Source organism: Aulostomus chinensis, chromosome 5 (assembly GCF_037954235.1).
Source record: "Aulostomus chinensis isolate RoL2024-O1b breed Wild chromosome 5, RoL_Achi_v1.0, whole genome shotgun sequence".
Taxonomy (NCBI): domain Eukaryota; kingdom Metazoa; phylum Chordata; class Actinopteri; order Syngnathiformes; family Aulostomidae; genus Aulostomus; species Aulostomus chinensis.
This window is the reverse complement of record NC_141324.1, coordinates 3,022,661-3,038,570: the sequence shown is the minus strand read 5'-3', so window position 1 is coordinate 3,038,570 and position 15,910 is coordinate 3,022,661. Positions and strand designations below refer to the sequence as shown.

General features: G+C 45.5%; 1 long non-coding RNA gene across 1 annotated transcript; it reads right to left on the bottom strand.

Moving 5' to 3' along the window:
• Nucleotides 1–13,239: 13,239 nt before the first annotated feature.
• On the bottom strand, nucleotides 13,240–15,171 carry LOC147260905 (uncharacterized). The gene is made up of 3 exons (XR_015116033.1): nucleotides 15,096–15,171; nucleotides 13,836–14,186; nucleotides 13,240–13,730 (listed from the first exon to the last, which is right to left on the bottom strand). It is a non-coding gene; the product is annotated as an uncharacterized LOC147260905 (long non-coding RNA).
• Between the last annotated feature and the right edge of the window lie 739 nt (nucleotides 15,172–15,910).

The window sequence follows — 15,910 nt, the reverse complement described above, 5'->3', positions numbered from 1 at the left end:
CGTCCCAGCTTCTTCTTCCTTGCTCTCCCGTGCCAGTTTCACCTCCACCTTCCCCCACGTTGAGCTTTTCCTTCGTCTCCTCTCATCCAAAGCAACATGAGCCACTAGCACCAACCAACACTAGGTTCTGCGGGCCTTTCTGGATGGAGTCTGCATGTTCTCCCTGTGTGGGTTCTCTCCCTCCTCCCACGGTCCAGAGCCATCAAGAGGCGACGAGGCTGACTGACAGTCTAGATTGACCGTAGGTACGACTGAGATTGTGAATGGTCGTCTGTCTCGATATGTTGGCCCTGCCATTGACTGGCGACCTGTCCAGGGTGAACCCCGCCTCTTGCCTGACAGTCACTGGGACAGGCTCCACCCCCCCTTAACAGGAATAAGTGGAAGAAAATGGATGGATGGAAACAGAAGGATAAATTGAATGAATAATTAAGAGGGATAAAAAAGCAAGAATATGTAGTTAAATGAAGGAAGAACATTTATTTAAGTCAACATTGAAAAGGAGAAAAACAACATTGATATCAAAACCTGGATTTCACAGTGACATCACCAACGTAACATTCATTCATTCATCCATTGTCTTCCGCTTATTCCTTTCTATTCAGAGTTGCGGGGGGTGGAGCCTATCTCAGCGTCTACAGGCGAGAGGCGGGGTTCACCCTGGACAGGTCACCAGTCCATCGCAGGGCCAACATACAGAGACGAACAACCATTCACACTCACATTCACATCTACGGTCAATTTAGAGAATCAATCAGCCTCGTCCCCTCCTGATGTCTTTGGACTGTGGAGGAAGCTGGAGAACCAGAGAGAACCCACACAGGAACAGCGAGGACATGGAGACTCACCCAGAAAGATCCTGCACTCGAGCCGGGACTCCCACCCGGAACCTTCTTGCTGCATACTGCATCGGCGTGGTCTGTGTGGTGTAGTGAATTGTCCTCACCATTGATAGTCATTAAAATCACTGGTTTCCCCGGTGATGTGGCGGTATTTTTGCCCTGATAAGAACAGCATGGTGCCCTCACAGCTGGAAAAATGCATGCTGACCAAAAAAAGGAACCACTCCCTGCTATTATTTGTCACAAGCCAGAGATACATATGAAGAAAAATTAAGACTTGGGTCAAGACATACCTTGCTCGTGGGTGCAATAACCATGGTTGTTTTTCATGATGTGGGTACTTGGAGGAATAGCTTTAAAGAACCATCAGTGATGGATTCCCTGTTGTGGAGGGGCTCCTTTTTGTGATGCAGGCCGTCACAGTTGCCACAGAGCCACTCCTCAGGAAGACAATCTCTGTACCTGTCAGGGAAAGGCAGTATGATTATAAGATGATTTCATGGGAATAGTAATAGAAATATAAATTCAATTTAAGAGGGTCTGAATGAGGGGACATAGAAAGTTGGATTGATTTGGGATGTGTCTCAGGGTTCCGCCCTTCCAGTTGGGCACAGCAGGCCCACACAATTTTTCCACATTCCTGTGGGATGCTTCTGAAATGTTGAAGTTTTCTACCACCCCAAAAGAAACAATAATTACCCACTGACCACTCATTCTAAAGAAAGCCTACCATGGAATACATGTCGTCTTTAAGAATGCCAACCGAATGACAGCAGGCTCACTGCAGTGGCAACACAGTGGATGACCAACAGCCTCTTTCTGTCTGAGGCATTGAAGGTTGTATGGTCTTGACTCTTTCCATCGCTCTGAGGCTTCCTGCTGACGGAAAGACCAGGATGATGCTGAGCTTCTTGGAGGCTCATTAGCATGGCATAATGCCAAAGTAGCAGAGAGCATCTCCATGGTTTTTTCTGTAGAGAAAATACAGAGGGTAGAAGTAGAGGGAGGGGCAGGAGAGGCTCTTTCTTGCTTTGACACTGGAAACTACACACCTGTTTATTAGCACTGGAGAGCACTGGGTTGTGCTTGGCTGTTGTGGGCCAGGCCTGATGAAGATTCTTCCCAGGGTTGAAACGCTGCCTTTTGGCACACTTTTTGGTTTTTTATTTCAAAGCAATTTGATTTAAAAATAATTTGATTTGATTTTTCATAAACAATTTAAAACATTATTTCCATTTCATTTGATTTCATATTTTCATAATGAATAATAAATAATATAGGACCCTTAAAAATTCATTAAATACATGACAAAGGCTACCCCGATACACTAAAAACAGAACCCAGCAATGGGGAACTCCAAGGATGATGACCCGTGGATGGTAGTGCACTATGGCCAGTGCTGCCGTGCACATCCACCTCAAGGGGACTGGTGGTATGGTGGTCTGACAAGTGGATGGACCGTGCACCTCCCTTCCCATTGAGGGGAGGGTTTTTTGCTCATTCACCGAACCCTAACCCTAACCACTAACCTCTGATGTAATTATTAAAATAATAATAAATAATAATTATTATTATCAATCGTAAAACATAATTTCAGATGAATATATTAGTCAAAACAAGTGTCTTTCATTTCATTTATTATTTAAAGGGTTAAAAATAAAAAAAGGAAAAAGAGGGGTTTCATTTCATTTCATCATCTTCATCGTCCTCCTCTGATCCGGTTGGTCTGGGTCGGGGGGGCAGCAGCCTCAGCAAGGAGGCCCAGACTGTCCTCTCCCAGCCACGTCCACCAGCTCTTCCGGGGGAATCCCGAGGCGTTCCCAGGCCAGCTGAGATATATAATCCCTCCAGGGTCCTGGGTCGGCCCCGAGGCCTCCTCCCTGTTGGACGTGCCTGGAACCCCTACCGAGGGAGGCGTCCTCACCAGATCCTTTATATGTCAGACAAGTGAACTGGTACTCCTCTGGGTCAAAGGTGTCGGCACCCTGTTTCTCCACGTTGCTGGCCACGCCGTCATCGTAGTTGTCAATGTCACCCTGATCTTCCTCTTCTCTCCATCATCCTCATCTTCCTCTTCTTCAGAGTTTACCCCAAAGTCTTACTCATTGCTGTCAGATGCCTAGCTGTTCAGGTCCACAGACATCCAGTCCACTAAATCAACCACCTGGACAGGTAGAGGGTCGGCCTACCTGTCGGAGCCCAGTGGTCCGATGGGCTGAAATGGCTTATGTGAAACTCTGCCTGTTCTTTTCTTCTCTTCAGCGCCTCCCTCTCCACCTGCTTGTGTCACTGTTCAGAGACACTTTGACTCCCTGCCTGTCTGAGGTGCATGGAGAGCGGTTAGGGCTAGGGGTTCGGTATGAACGAAATCAAAAACGTCAACATGTGCCCGTGCGACGTTTCGACACAATTTGTGTCTTCCTCAGGCTGGGTGCAAAGGAACAAAAGTGGCCTCCAAGCACCCGAGCTAACAGCCCCTTCTCCATGTACCTGTTTTGATATGCATGTCTTTTAGGTCACCGTCTCTTTGAGGCTAAACTGTTCAGTAACTTTTGTGTACATACAACCTGTAGGGGGCAGAGTCCCGAGACGCTGGCTACCCTCCCCAAATGTGTGTACGGGCTTTCCGATGGTAGCAAGCAGGTGTGTGTAGGAGCTTCCTAGCCTGAGTGATGCCAACTTTAAATTCCACGAGCAGTGAAACAAATCAAGTGAAAGGTTTGCCCTCCATCCGGACAGGCGTCCACTCTATCGGTGCTGCTCAGGGTGAAGGTTCAGGGTTTTAAGGTAAGTGTCCCCTCCCACCTAAGTGCTTTCTCGTCTCCCATTTCGCATGGGTTACTAAGATATCCTGCATGAAGCCTGAAGGTGGTGGGGTTTCAAAAAAGTCGACTTAATAGCCTTTAAATATGACCTGGTCCTTGTGGCCTTAGGCAGCTCCATTTTAAACACGACAGCTCAATTCTCACTCTGTCACAACATTAGTGATTAAGATAAAGTGGCATATATTCTTTGAACACATAAAATCAGTGGAGGTATAAGGTAAGACTACCACCCCAGCAAAAGTGGTGCACTTTGGAACCGTAAGGGCTAGGTTTAGAATTATGGCCTGCCCTCCACAAACGTGGGGAGCAGGAATGCACAGTCCTTCCTGGGGGCTTGGTCCACCACCCAAAGATGGTTAGGGTTTCTGGTGGTTTTAGCGAGGCCACAAAGAGTTATGAAGGTTCAGTCACATGGAGGACACAGATCAGGAGCCCTAAAACACCACGTTTGACACAATCTCTCACTCGCTGGACATGCAGACCACAACAAGTATTGGTGGCAAAGGAGAGGTGGAATGAGTACTAAATAAAACAAACTGAAATACTGCCACCCCAGTCATAGTACTTGAGAGTACTATTCTAGAGAATTACTCAAAAATACTTCACTGAAGAGCATGCAAGTACTTTGTTCAGGTGCTGAACATAGGGTTAGGGCCCCTCATAGCCGTAATGACATCAGTCTCAGCGTGCAACGTTTTGGATTGTTTTTAGCTTTCCTCAGGCTTTGTTAGCCTCCCAGTTCAGTCAAGGCATAGAATCTCTTTTCCAAATGACAGGCTGGGTTATCATAGGTACAAGTCTTTGTCAGTCCCTCCTAATGTGGAGGGTCACTCCTGCTTTCTTTGCCTTTTTCCACAAATTTACAAATTAAAGTTTGTGATACAAAAAAAAGGCTCACAACTAATCAGCGAAATGTTTCATTTGCTTCTTTAGTTTTGTCTATTTAACAAACAAATGGTTGACAGGCTGTATCACATTCCAAAGCAAAGAGGGGAACAGATAAAAAAAGAAAACAAACAAACAATACACCAAAATGTACATTTACACATGAAGATTTCTTTGACGAGAACGTTTGAAGATGAAGAAACCGGTACTCGGTCCGTTTTCTGGCCTGGTGGGAAACACACCAAGGGGAAGGGAAGTTACCAGAAATGAGAGCAGAGTTCAATTTCAATATAAAAGCGGGAGCCAGGAGACAAGACAGACACAAGGCCAACCAAGAACACCGCTAGGGCATGGACGTGACATTGCCGTCTGGGGAGGGAAGGGACAAAGGTTCTTCTTGAGATTTGTCTTCAGTGTTTCACTTTTTCTCCAATGTTGGGGTGCTAACCTCAGAACTGGAAGGCTCCCCCGCAGTTTTTGTGAAATAAGACTTCACCTTTATGAAGGGGTGAGTCACATGGAATCTTAGGGAGCTGAGACCAGAAACGGTACCTGTCCTTCACGTGTGTGTGTGTGTGTGTGTGTGTGTGTGTGTGTGTGTGTGTGTGAGTGTGTGTGAGTGTGTGTGTGTGTGTGTAAAACACATACTGACACACATTAAAATACCCATTCATGGGTTTTTATGAAGTTGATGGGAGGCCGTGCATTGTTTGACAATGACAGAGTCAGAGAAGGCAATCCTGGTTCAAATTAATCTAACATGACACAAAACCTGACCGCTCTGGGGGGTTCATCTCTCACCTGACACAGTTGGTCACCCCCCCCCCCATCAAACCTGTCACCATCAGAGGAAAGCTTCCAAGCTCACCTTTCCAGCAATAATCAGCTGCTGTCACCAACTAAGAGCGGTCAACATTTGCCACACTGGAGCCCGTTCACTACGGCTGGAATGAGGTGTTCCTGCAGCAACGTTAGCACCCCTGTTCATTCCCTGTAAATGTGGACCTCCGGAAACTTTCCCAGCTCCCCCAACTGTGGCAAGAGGCCCTCCAGTGTTAAGGGTGACACCTCCAGCCTCAGGAGTACCTTTTACATGCAGCATCCCAGTTCTCACCTTCCACCACACCACATCATTCCTACCTAAAGTCCTTCATGGGACCTCCATTTCAGGGGAAAGCGTGTTGCCATGTGGTGAGAGGATCCTTTCTTGATGCACCTGTCAGTGAGTTCCCACCACTTTCAGAGACTTGAAAAGGTGCTGGTCAAGAAACACCATCTTGAAAAAAGAGAAACATCACTTTCTAAGAGAGTTTGTTGACAGGATTGAAGGCAGTTTGATGAGTGTCATAGGGGGAAAGGAGGGTTCCCCAGCTGAACCACCAGCATGGTGTCTGCACCTCATGGAGATCCTGGGTCCTGGTCCAGGCAATGACAAGCAGCCTGAGAAAAGAAGGTAGAGAACCTGGGAGCTGGAGAAGCAGAGGGACTCTGGAGCACACGCAGGTCTCTGGTTCTGTCTGTTGGAGACTGTATTTTAGAACTGATAGAACCAGAACCATAGAAGGATAAATCAGTGAGTCATTAGGAGGATCAAAGAGGACAGAGAACGTAGTGAAATGAAGAAAGAACATTTATTTGAGTACATAAACATTTGTCAATATTAAAAACACACATTAAACAGTTACATCACCAATTCAACATGATATTAGAAATTAGGAGTAAAAATGTGCTCATTAGTTCAAAACAAACAACTAAAAGTGCTTTTAAATGAAAGGATCAATAAAACAAACGACTAAAGGCACTTTCACAACAAAAGATCAAAAGAAAAACCCAACAAAATTGGTTGGGAAGGAGGGCAAAGACCTGTCTGAGGAGGAGAAAGGGGGTGCACAGTCCTTCAGTTCTTGGGACCCCACTTCTCCCCAGCACCTTGAACTCCCTGAAAATCCCTGCTATTGAACTGTAATCCTGTTTTGATGTGTTTCTGCAATGCTGCCTGCAGTGACACTGGAAGGAACCCTTAGGATTCATCCATGTCCTGGTCACAAGCCATGCCTACAAATCCAGCAGGGAGGTGCAAAGGTGCGGCCGTTAAGTGGGTTGGGATCACACGCTGCTTCCTCAGTGGGGGTTGGGTTTGGGTTAGGAGAATGGGTGGTGGACCACCCTTTCCCTGTTTCCACACATGTCTCCTGGTAGCCTGGTCTGGCCTGGAAACAAGTGGACACCATCAGGGCCACAGAACTCCATCACAGCCAGAGCTGGGGGCCTGGTCCACCACCCGAAGCTGGTGGGAGTTCTGTTGGACAAAGATAGTGAAGGTGAGCTGTTACCCTTTTGGATCCTGGCTCTTGGAGTGTTGCTCTCTACAACTGAGGCAGGGCCTCAGCACCGTGTGGCACGGCAGCTACAGGCTGCTGAACAGAAGGCTCAGCGGGGGGGGGGGGGGGGGGTCAAGGCAGCACAGAGAACTGTGGGTAGCAGTCCTCCCTCCACCTGGGACCTCTACACCTCACGATGCAACACTTTAAAAATGGCATGCTGTTTTTGTTGTCTGCCCCTAAAGCCACTAAATAAATAGTACTTTCAAAACAGGACATGGACAGAGCAGCCACTCACTACCGCTCAGAAGTGAGGACACCCTCTTCTTCAGTGGTGTCCTTTATTTGGACTACCTTCTACTTTGGAGATTCATACTGAAGACATCAAATATATCAAACAAGATACATGGAGTCATGGAGTAGAGCCAAGAATTGTTAAGAACTGGAACAGGTTTGATATTCTAGCTCCTCAAAGTGCCCTCCCTCTACTCGTCCTTCTCTCAGGGAGCTTCATGATGTCATCACCTGAAAAGGTTCCCCTCTCAGGTTCACCTTGTCAGGTTCCTTGGTGGAACTTCCTACCTTCTTCCTGGGGTGGAGCATCAGTGGAGCTGAGCAGAAGTCAGGTTTGTCCCCAGCTGACAGCTCCCTTTACCAACTGGTAGAATTCCTGTCATGGCAGGAACCAGCAGCTCAGTAGAGAGGAACCACCATCCATCAGTCCTCTCAGACCTGAAGGTCAGGCGCTGTGGAAAACTGAGAAATCTTTGAATGTGTCCACGAGTGCAGTCGCAAAAACCAGGAGCTGCAACGAAACCGGCTCAGGTGAGGACCAGATCCAAGTCAGATTCCTAATGATGTCATCAGGGGGCTTTCCCAGTGTATTTGATCCTAGAATTCTGTCTTTGATCTCAGGACACATCAAAGAAACTGAATTCTGGCGAGTGTGTGAGAGCCTTCCAGGCTGGGCTAGAAAACCCACCTCAACCTTGTGTGCTCCAGAGGAGAAATCCCAAGCCTGTGTTGTAGCAGCAGGTAGAGCCATCAGTCCACCACCATGAAGCCCCACTTTGTCAAGGACCCTGCACATTGGAGACCTTTGGTTCCACCGCCGTGGCTTTGTGGACACAGAGAAGGAGAAGGGACGGTCTCTCCATGCAGGGATCCATGAGCCACATGGAGGCCTCTCCTCCCCTCTCCTCTCTCCTCTCCTCTCCTCGTCTCTCTCCTCTATTCTCCTCTCCTCTCTCTCTCCTCTCCTCCTCTCTCTCCTCCTCTCTCTCCTCTCCTCTACTCTCCTCTCTCTCCTCTCCTCTCTCTCTCTCTCTCCTCTCCTCTCTCTCTCCTCTCCTCTCTCCTCTCCTCTCCTCTCTCTCCTCTCCTCTCTCTCCTCTCTCTCCTCTCCTCTCCTCTCCTCTCTCTCCTCTCCTGTCCTCTCCTCTCTCTAGAGCCCAAATCAGGTCAAACCAGAACAGGTGTGGGAAGGCCTCTGTCAAGGTCAAAGGTCACTGGAGACCGTCCTCTCGGTGTCTACATTCAAAAACCCCAACTTCAGCAACTCTGTCCCTCAACCTAAACCAACACTGCTGATTCAGGAGCCCTCCAGCTCCTGGGCCCTGGTACATAGAGAGTTGAAACTCACAGGACCTGGTCCTAGTGGGGCCGAGACCACGTGGACAGGTTTTGGTGGATGGAGCCCCAAGGGTTCACTGAACAAGCCCATTCAGCACCAACACCTCCAGATGGTGTGAGGCTGGACAGGTCTAACGGCCTGGGTCTTTACTGCACTGTAAAAAAAGGGTCAAAAGTCTGGCAGCAGCGTTTCCAGACGGTACCGTCCAATTACAGTCATGAACTGTTCCACAAAATTCCATGGAAGAAACTGTAAAAATACCCAGCAGCTTTCCCAGTCCAAACTGATGAAATTACAGTCCATTTAGTGTTGAGAAATGTGCTTTCAACTGCAGGAAAACAGGCCCATCATGGAAAACACATGAAGAACAAGGACCTTTCAGGTTCTTCTCTCAGTTCAGGGCTCTTACTGGTTCTTTTATGAAACAAACCAGTCTATGAGCAGGAATTTCCCATTAGAAAAGTTCATTTGACAGTGGAAAAGCAAGCGGAGTCCATCAAAATAGCCCAGTTTAAGGTCCGTCACTGTCAAGTGAAGCTACTGAGTTGTTACTTTCTGGAACTGAGCCAACTTTCTACAGTGATTTCCTGTCAGATTCTGGTTTCTCCAAGTATAAAAACTACAACAATGTATCAACACAGAATCTGTGCTTTGAACAATAGAGGATTTCTGCATCTTGCCAGTATTAGTCCATCACTTTAGAGGACTGGAAGGGTCAAACATTCATTGGACAATGGAAAACCAAGCATCGTCCATCAAAATCCATGAACAACAGCTCCATTCAAACAGAAGCTCTGGAATTGGAGTGTGTTAAAGTGAAGTTCTGGAATGTTCCACTTCATCTACAGGGATTTCCCATTAAAGAACAGGTTTTACTACGTTCAGTGTTCCAACATGAACCTTCAAGGAAACACAAAGGTCTGTAAATGTGTGGCATTGAACAGTCGTTTCAGTGAATTGTGAACAAACATTTCTTGTTAAAAATGTTGAAAAAGCAGCAGAGTGTCAGAACAGGAAGTGACGCCACATTCAAGGCAACCTGGCAAAGTAGGAATGCAGCGTTGTTTTATACAACTGTCCGATGAAGTGTTGGACTGCCAAAACAGTGGTTTTGATGTGGAACAAAGGAACTGATGTAGAGATACTTGAAGGAAAGGTTCAGTATTTGAACTCTGGGCCCAAGCGTCATGTTGTCAGGGACTTTCTCCATTCTTAGAAACCACAGCTTTGCTCGGTCCCTGCTCCGCCTGTCCAGCAACACCAGGAAGGCCTAAAACTCTCCTCCAAGGGCAGAAGGTCTTTGAAAACTAAGACTCAACTCAACTTTATTCATAAAGCACTTTAAAAACAACCACAGCTGAAAACAAAGTGCTGTACATAAATAGTCATAAAACATAATAATCAAGTGAAGAACAATAAAAATACTAAAACAGGAGCAAAGTCTCATGCTGGGTCAAAAGCCAAGGAATAAAAATAGGTTTTAAGATTAGTTTTAAAAATGGACAGTGAAGAAGCCTGTCTGAGGTGCAAAGGCAGATCGTTCCATCATTTGGGAGCAGCAACAGAAAAGGCTCTGTCCCCTCTGAGCTTCCGCTTAGACCTCGGTATCTCCAGGAGCAGCTGGTCAGCTGACCTGAGGCACCGAGCAGGAGCACGAGGGTGAAGCAGCTCAGAGAGGTAAGGGGGGCCAGACCATTTAAGGATTTAAAAACAAATAAAAGAATCTTAAAATGAACCCTGAAGTGCACAGGCAGCCAGTGGAGGGAGGCCAGAACGATGGGCTCCTTCTTCCTGCTCCGGTTAAAAGTCGAGCAGCAGCATTTTGTACCAACTGGAGACGTGAGAGGGAGGACTGGCTGATTCCAAAGTAAAGAGCACTGCAATCATCAAGCCGAGAAGTGATGAAGGCATGAATCACAGTCTCAAAATGCTCTCCTGCAAGAAAGGGCTTCACTTTTGCTAACAGCCTCAGATGAAAGAAGCTGGACTTCACCACTGCACCTATTTGACGATCTAGTTTGAAATCCCTGTCCATCTTAAACCCAAGTTTGAAACATTTGGCTTCACATACAGAGCCAAGGGGCTCAAGTCAATAGGGGGAGGTTCACAGGAGCCACTGGGACCAAACACCATCACTTCAGTTTTCTTCTCGTTAAAATTGAAAAAGTTTAGGGCCATCCAGGCTTTAATGTCATCAAGACATAACAGAAGTGGCTTGATTGAGAGAGCATCTTTCTTCTTTAGTGGCACATCTATCTGACTGTCACCAGCATAGCAGTGAAAAGAGATGCCATGCTGATGAGAATGGAGCCCAGAGGAAGTACATACAATGAAAAAAGGAGAGGCCCTAAAATTGAGCCCTGTGGAACCCCAAATGACTGAGGAGCAGGGGAAGATTCAGAACCAGCAAAGCTTACACACAGAGTTCTGTCTGTCAGATAGGACCTAAACCACCGCAGAGCACTACCACAAATGCCCACTAGGTGCTGCAACCGAGATAATAAAATATTGTGATCCACTGTATCAAAGGCAGCAGTTTGGTCCAGCAGGACAAGAATCACATCATCTCCACAGTCGTTTGCCAGGAGGATGTCATTGAAGACCCTAAGCAGTGCTGACTCTGTGCTATGCAGAGTCTTAAAACCTGACTGGAAAACCTCCAGAATATCATGCTCATCCAGAAAAGACTTCAGTTGAGCAGACACAACTTTCTCCAAGACCTTAGAAATAAAAGGCAACTTAGAGATGGGCCTAAAGTTAGCCAATACAGTGCTGTCAAGGCCAGGTTTCGTAAGCAGTGGTTGCACTACTGCATGTTTAAAACTAATGGGGACAACACCAGAAGACAGACTGCTGTTACTAACGCCCAGAACTGACTGCCCCATACTGGGGAAAACCTCTTTTAAAAATGAGGAGGGACAGAATCATGAGGGGAACCTGATGGCTTCATGTGGCCAACCACATCTTTAAAAATGACAAAGTCACAGGCTCAAACTTATCGAACACAGCCGGGCAACGGACAGAAGCAGAGGGGTCAGCGGCAGGAGCTGAGATGAGAGCCCTCCTGATCACAACCTTGTCAATGAAAAAGTGCAGGAAGTCATTGCACATTTCAGTGGGTGCTTCCAGGCAGACAGGCTGTGGGGCATTCAGAGCAGAGTCAATGGTTTTAAATAGCACACGTGGGTTGTGGCGATCAGACACAATAATGTCTGACAAGTGTCCTCTCTTAGCCTCTTTAACAGTCTAAGACTGATGGTTGTTCAGTCACGACACTCAGGGCTACCACACCAGTGTCAGTGTGTTCTCTTGGAAAGCCAAGCCTTCTGTCAACAGTTGTGTGCTTCTGGAGAGGAACAGAGACACCAACACTACCTTCTTAGCTGCTGTTTGGTCCACAGGAACCTGCATTGTTTGTTGTTGTGGGAAATCATGTCCTAAAATGCCAGTTTGTTGTTTTTGAGATAACCTTTGACAACATTTGGACATGGAAGTGGGCAGGCAGACAAAAAGTGCCACAGCTGATGCCTTCCAGGAGGTGCAGAGATACCTGGCAGAGGGCAGTACTTCCAGGGCCCAGGATCCAGTGAGTTACTGGGCCAACCAAAAGACAATCTGTCCAAACCTCTACCAGCTGTCCCTACAATTTCTTTGCACTCCAGCCTCATCTGTGCCGTGTTTTCGACAGCTGGAGAAGTTTTATCAAAAAAACGTAACAGACTTAATTTTAAAATGTCAGAAAAACGAATTTTTTGAAATAAAAATTTGTAAAAGTCCTCAAGCGTCCTCATTACCAACATTTTCACTTAGATTTTCACATTAAGATACATCTTCACATTGTTTAAAGACATGGAATGATCCAATATGAACGCAAAGACTTCAATGACATTATTGTGTACACCAGGTCATCAAATCAGTGTCAGTTCAGTCTGTCAAGCCTGCAGGGAAGTTTAAAGTCCAGCAGGTGTCAGTATTCAGTGACACAGTATCAACACAGTGTGTCATTGTGTCGACACGCTTCATGACGCTTCATGACGCTTCATGACGCCTCATCCACCCATCACCAGTGTGGAGCGTTTGCTTGGTGAATTTAAAATGAAGACATTTGAATCAACTTGATGTCGTCCATAGTCCACTGATGCAGCGGTCATGTTCTCAATGTGTGTCACAAAGTGCATCTGTTGCTGTTGGCTGTTTAGTTGGAAACAAGAGTTTGAAAACAGCACACCAATTTGTTTCCTGATGTCGCAGAGGATTATGGGGAATGTAGTCTGATAGTGTGTGCTAGTCTGCAGGCATTCAATGAAGTGTCATCTAATTCAAAGGACTATGATGATGATGTATTGTTTCATAGTGTGTGGCTAATTTGGCTAATGCTTGACAACACCAACAATAATAATAACAATAACAATCATAATCATAACAATAATAATAACAATTACAATAATAATTATAATCCTAATAATAATAATAATCATAACAATAATCAGAATCATAATAACAATAATAACAATAATAATAGCAATAATAATAATAATGATAATAACAATAATCATCATCATCATCATCAGAATCATAATAACAATAATAACAATAATAATAGCAATAATAATAATAATAATGATAACAATCATCATCATCATCATCATCATAATCATAATCACAATAATAACAATAATAATAATAATAACAACAATCATAATCACAATAATATAGATCACAAAGTAGCTTAGACCAGGCCAAGCCTTATGTAGTGATCCTGGAAACATTGTTTCATGGATTTCTGATGATCATTCTGTCCATATTGCATGACTAGCCTCCTCCTTCATAGTCAAACTTGAATGCGATGGTGCGAATGTGTAAATTATAAATAGAAAAGTATTGTTTACAAGTAAATTGGGCTCTGCATAATTAGCATGATTTTGCTCATGTTGAAGGGAAATGTAAATTATTCTTGGAACTGAAATATACCCTTTTATTTCCTTGTCCATCCTAGGACTCTTACCTGCTCCAAATTGGTCCCTTCAAAATAAATGGTCAAACCAAGAGGAATACCACTTGTGTATTCTTGAGCCCTTTCAAGTAGGGACGATTCATCAGAAAACTGGACAGTGGGGCTCCCCTGGCGATGACTGGTCTGCTGTCTCCCCGTCCCGGCTGAAAATCCAGTCTGTGTCAGTTTCAGGGACCTCTCTTCCTGCACTGCTTTACTGGGGAGCGCAGCCTGCTGACAAATGACTTGGTCATAACTTTATTCTTTGAAACCCTCTGAAGATCTGGAATCTTATTAAACAATTGCTTGGAATGTCAGATGTGTCAATCCACACACCTGTATCATAGAACCATTTGTTCAAGCCAGCGATGATGGACAGTGTGCTTCTGGAATGGAGGAAGAGAGGACTCTGTTCCACTGGAGAAGATGGTTGATAACAAATCTGCTTCATTCCTTCAGCTCCAATCTGAACACCTCCTTCCTCAGACACACTTTGGCATCATTGTGTGCGAGGATATTCCAGAGTTCACCATTAAACCAAAGAGCAACATCTTTGAAGATTTACTTCTCTCACGTGGAACTCCCAACATTTGATTTCTCGCTTGGTCACTGCCTTTGATTCCAGTAGACGCCAGTCCTCTCAGGGAGGCCTGGGCCAAAGAACTGGACGTCCCAGTGTCAGAGGCACTGTGGGAGGAAAGCCTGGTCAGTGTACAGGAATGTTCCATCGATTCGAGATACAGACTGATTCAATTCAAAGTCTTGCGTATACTTCATTTTTCCAAAATTGGGCTTAGTCAGATATTTGGATCTGTTTCTCCCACGTATGATGGATGTCGTAGTGCTGAAGGATCGATGGCACACTTCTTCTGGCACTGTCCTGTTCTCAGTAACTTCTGGTGGGATATATTGGATTGGTTTTCCAAACAAGACTGGAACTTTGCTGTATTTGGTTGCTCTGACAGGACGAGGACTCTTCCTCCTTTTCAAAAACAGGCTCTACAAGCAGGCATGGTTGCAGCTAAAGAATTCAAATTATTAAACTGGAGGGCTCCATGTTTCAAGAGGTGGCTTCAGGAAATGCTTTCTGTTGCTGAGATTGATAGGAAGTGTTTTTCTGTTGTCTTATGTATTATCTGTTCATGATACTTTGAACTCATGTGTACTTATAAGTCAAGCATATACATGATACAAGTTCACGTGGATCTAATAGTGAAAAGGTGGCACAAATCTTTGATAGATTCTTTGAGGGCACACGTTTTGAATTCATATCTTTGCTTCTGGGGGGACCTGAAACAACATTTTCAGATGGGGGTCGTGGCCAATTACACATCATTTTTGGTGTCCTTGTCATGGAATGGTTTGAGAACCCCTGACAGAAAGTTTTTTCAGAAAACAGGATTTAGAAGCCTTTTTTTTTAGAATCGGCTTCAGCTGTAAAAGGGTTAGTTATGTTTCATTTCAAGAGCCACACACCATTCCTGCGATGTCAGGAAGTCTTGGAAAGGTGGTGAATATTTCAGAGGACTTCACTGGATTGTGAACCATTGCTTGGCGATGGGTGAAGGTCTGTTTCATCTTCTCCTTCATGATTACCTCATCAGTTGTATGCTTCATCAGTGTAGCAACCCTTGGATCCCCAAAGAGAGTCTCGACTGATGCCTAAGGCGTCTTTTATTTTAGTGAGAGCAGCGTCGTCACGTTCACCAGAGCACCGTGAAAACTGTGTCAGAGTATACAAAACATAAAACAAACAAGTCACCATACAGTCTTCACAGTATGTTACGTTCCTTGCGGCAACACAAGGAATAACACAAACAGCCAAGTGGAAAATTATAAGTGCAAGAATTATTTATTTCACAAAGGGGTGATCAAAACAACAAGAGTTGTGTACAAAGTGGGAGGGAAGGTAGGCCGTGAGGGGATTGTGCCAAACAAATTAACTTAACATATCAAAACAAGGCCTAACTGAAATCTTCCTGACACAAGAAACACAAGTAGCAAAAGGCCTGCCCGTCTAACTCATCAAGGTTGTCAAAAACGTACAAGGATGGCACCAACCCATAAACTAGTGTGGTATACAAAAGAAGACTACGTGATGTAAGGTGTGGGGTACCCCAATCTAACCTCAACCGACCACCTCCCACTTCCAAATAAGTTGATCTTACAAAGTGGTTTCTCAGAGTATGTTGCTCAGCAGGCCGCCAGAGAGAGAGAGAGAGACCCAGAACAAAGCAGGGGAGTGGCTGATAAAGAGGCCTCCCTGGAACCAGCCAGGTGGAGGGGCAACCAGGCTCCAATCAACTCTTCTCCCAGATGTCAGGTGGGAGGGCAGAACAGGAAGCAGCCAGCGTCCTCCTGGATCTTTCCTAAGAGCAGGAGAGGGAGGAGGGAAACAAAGAGAGAGGGAG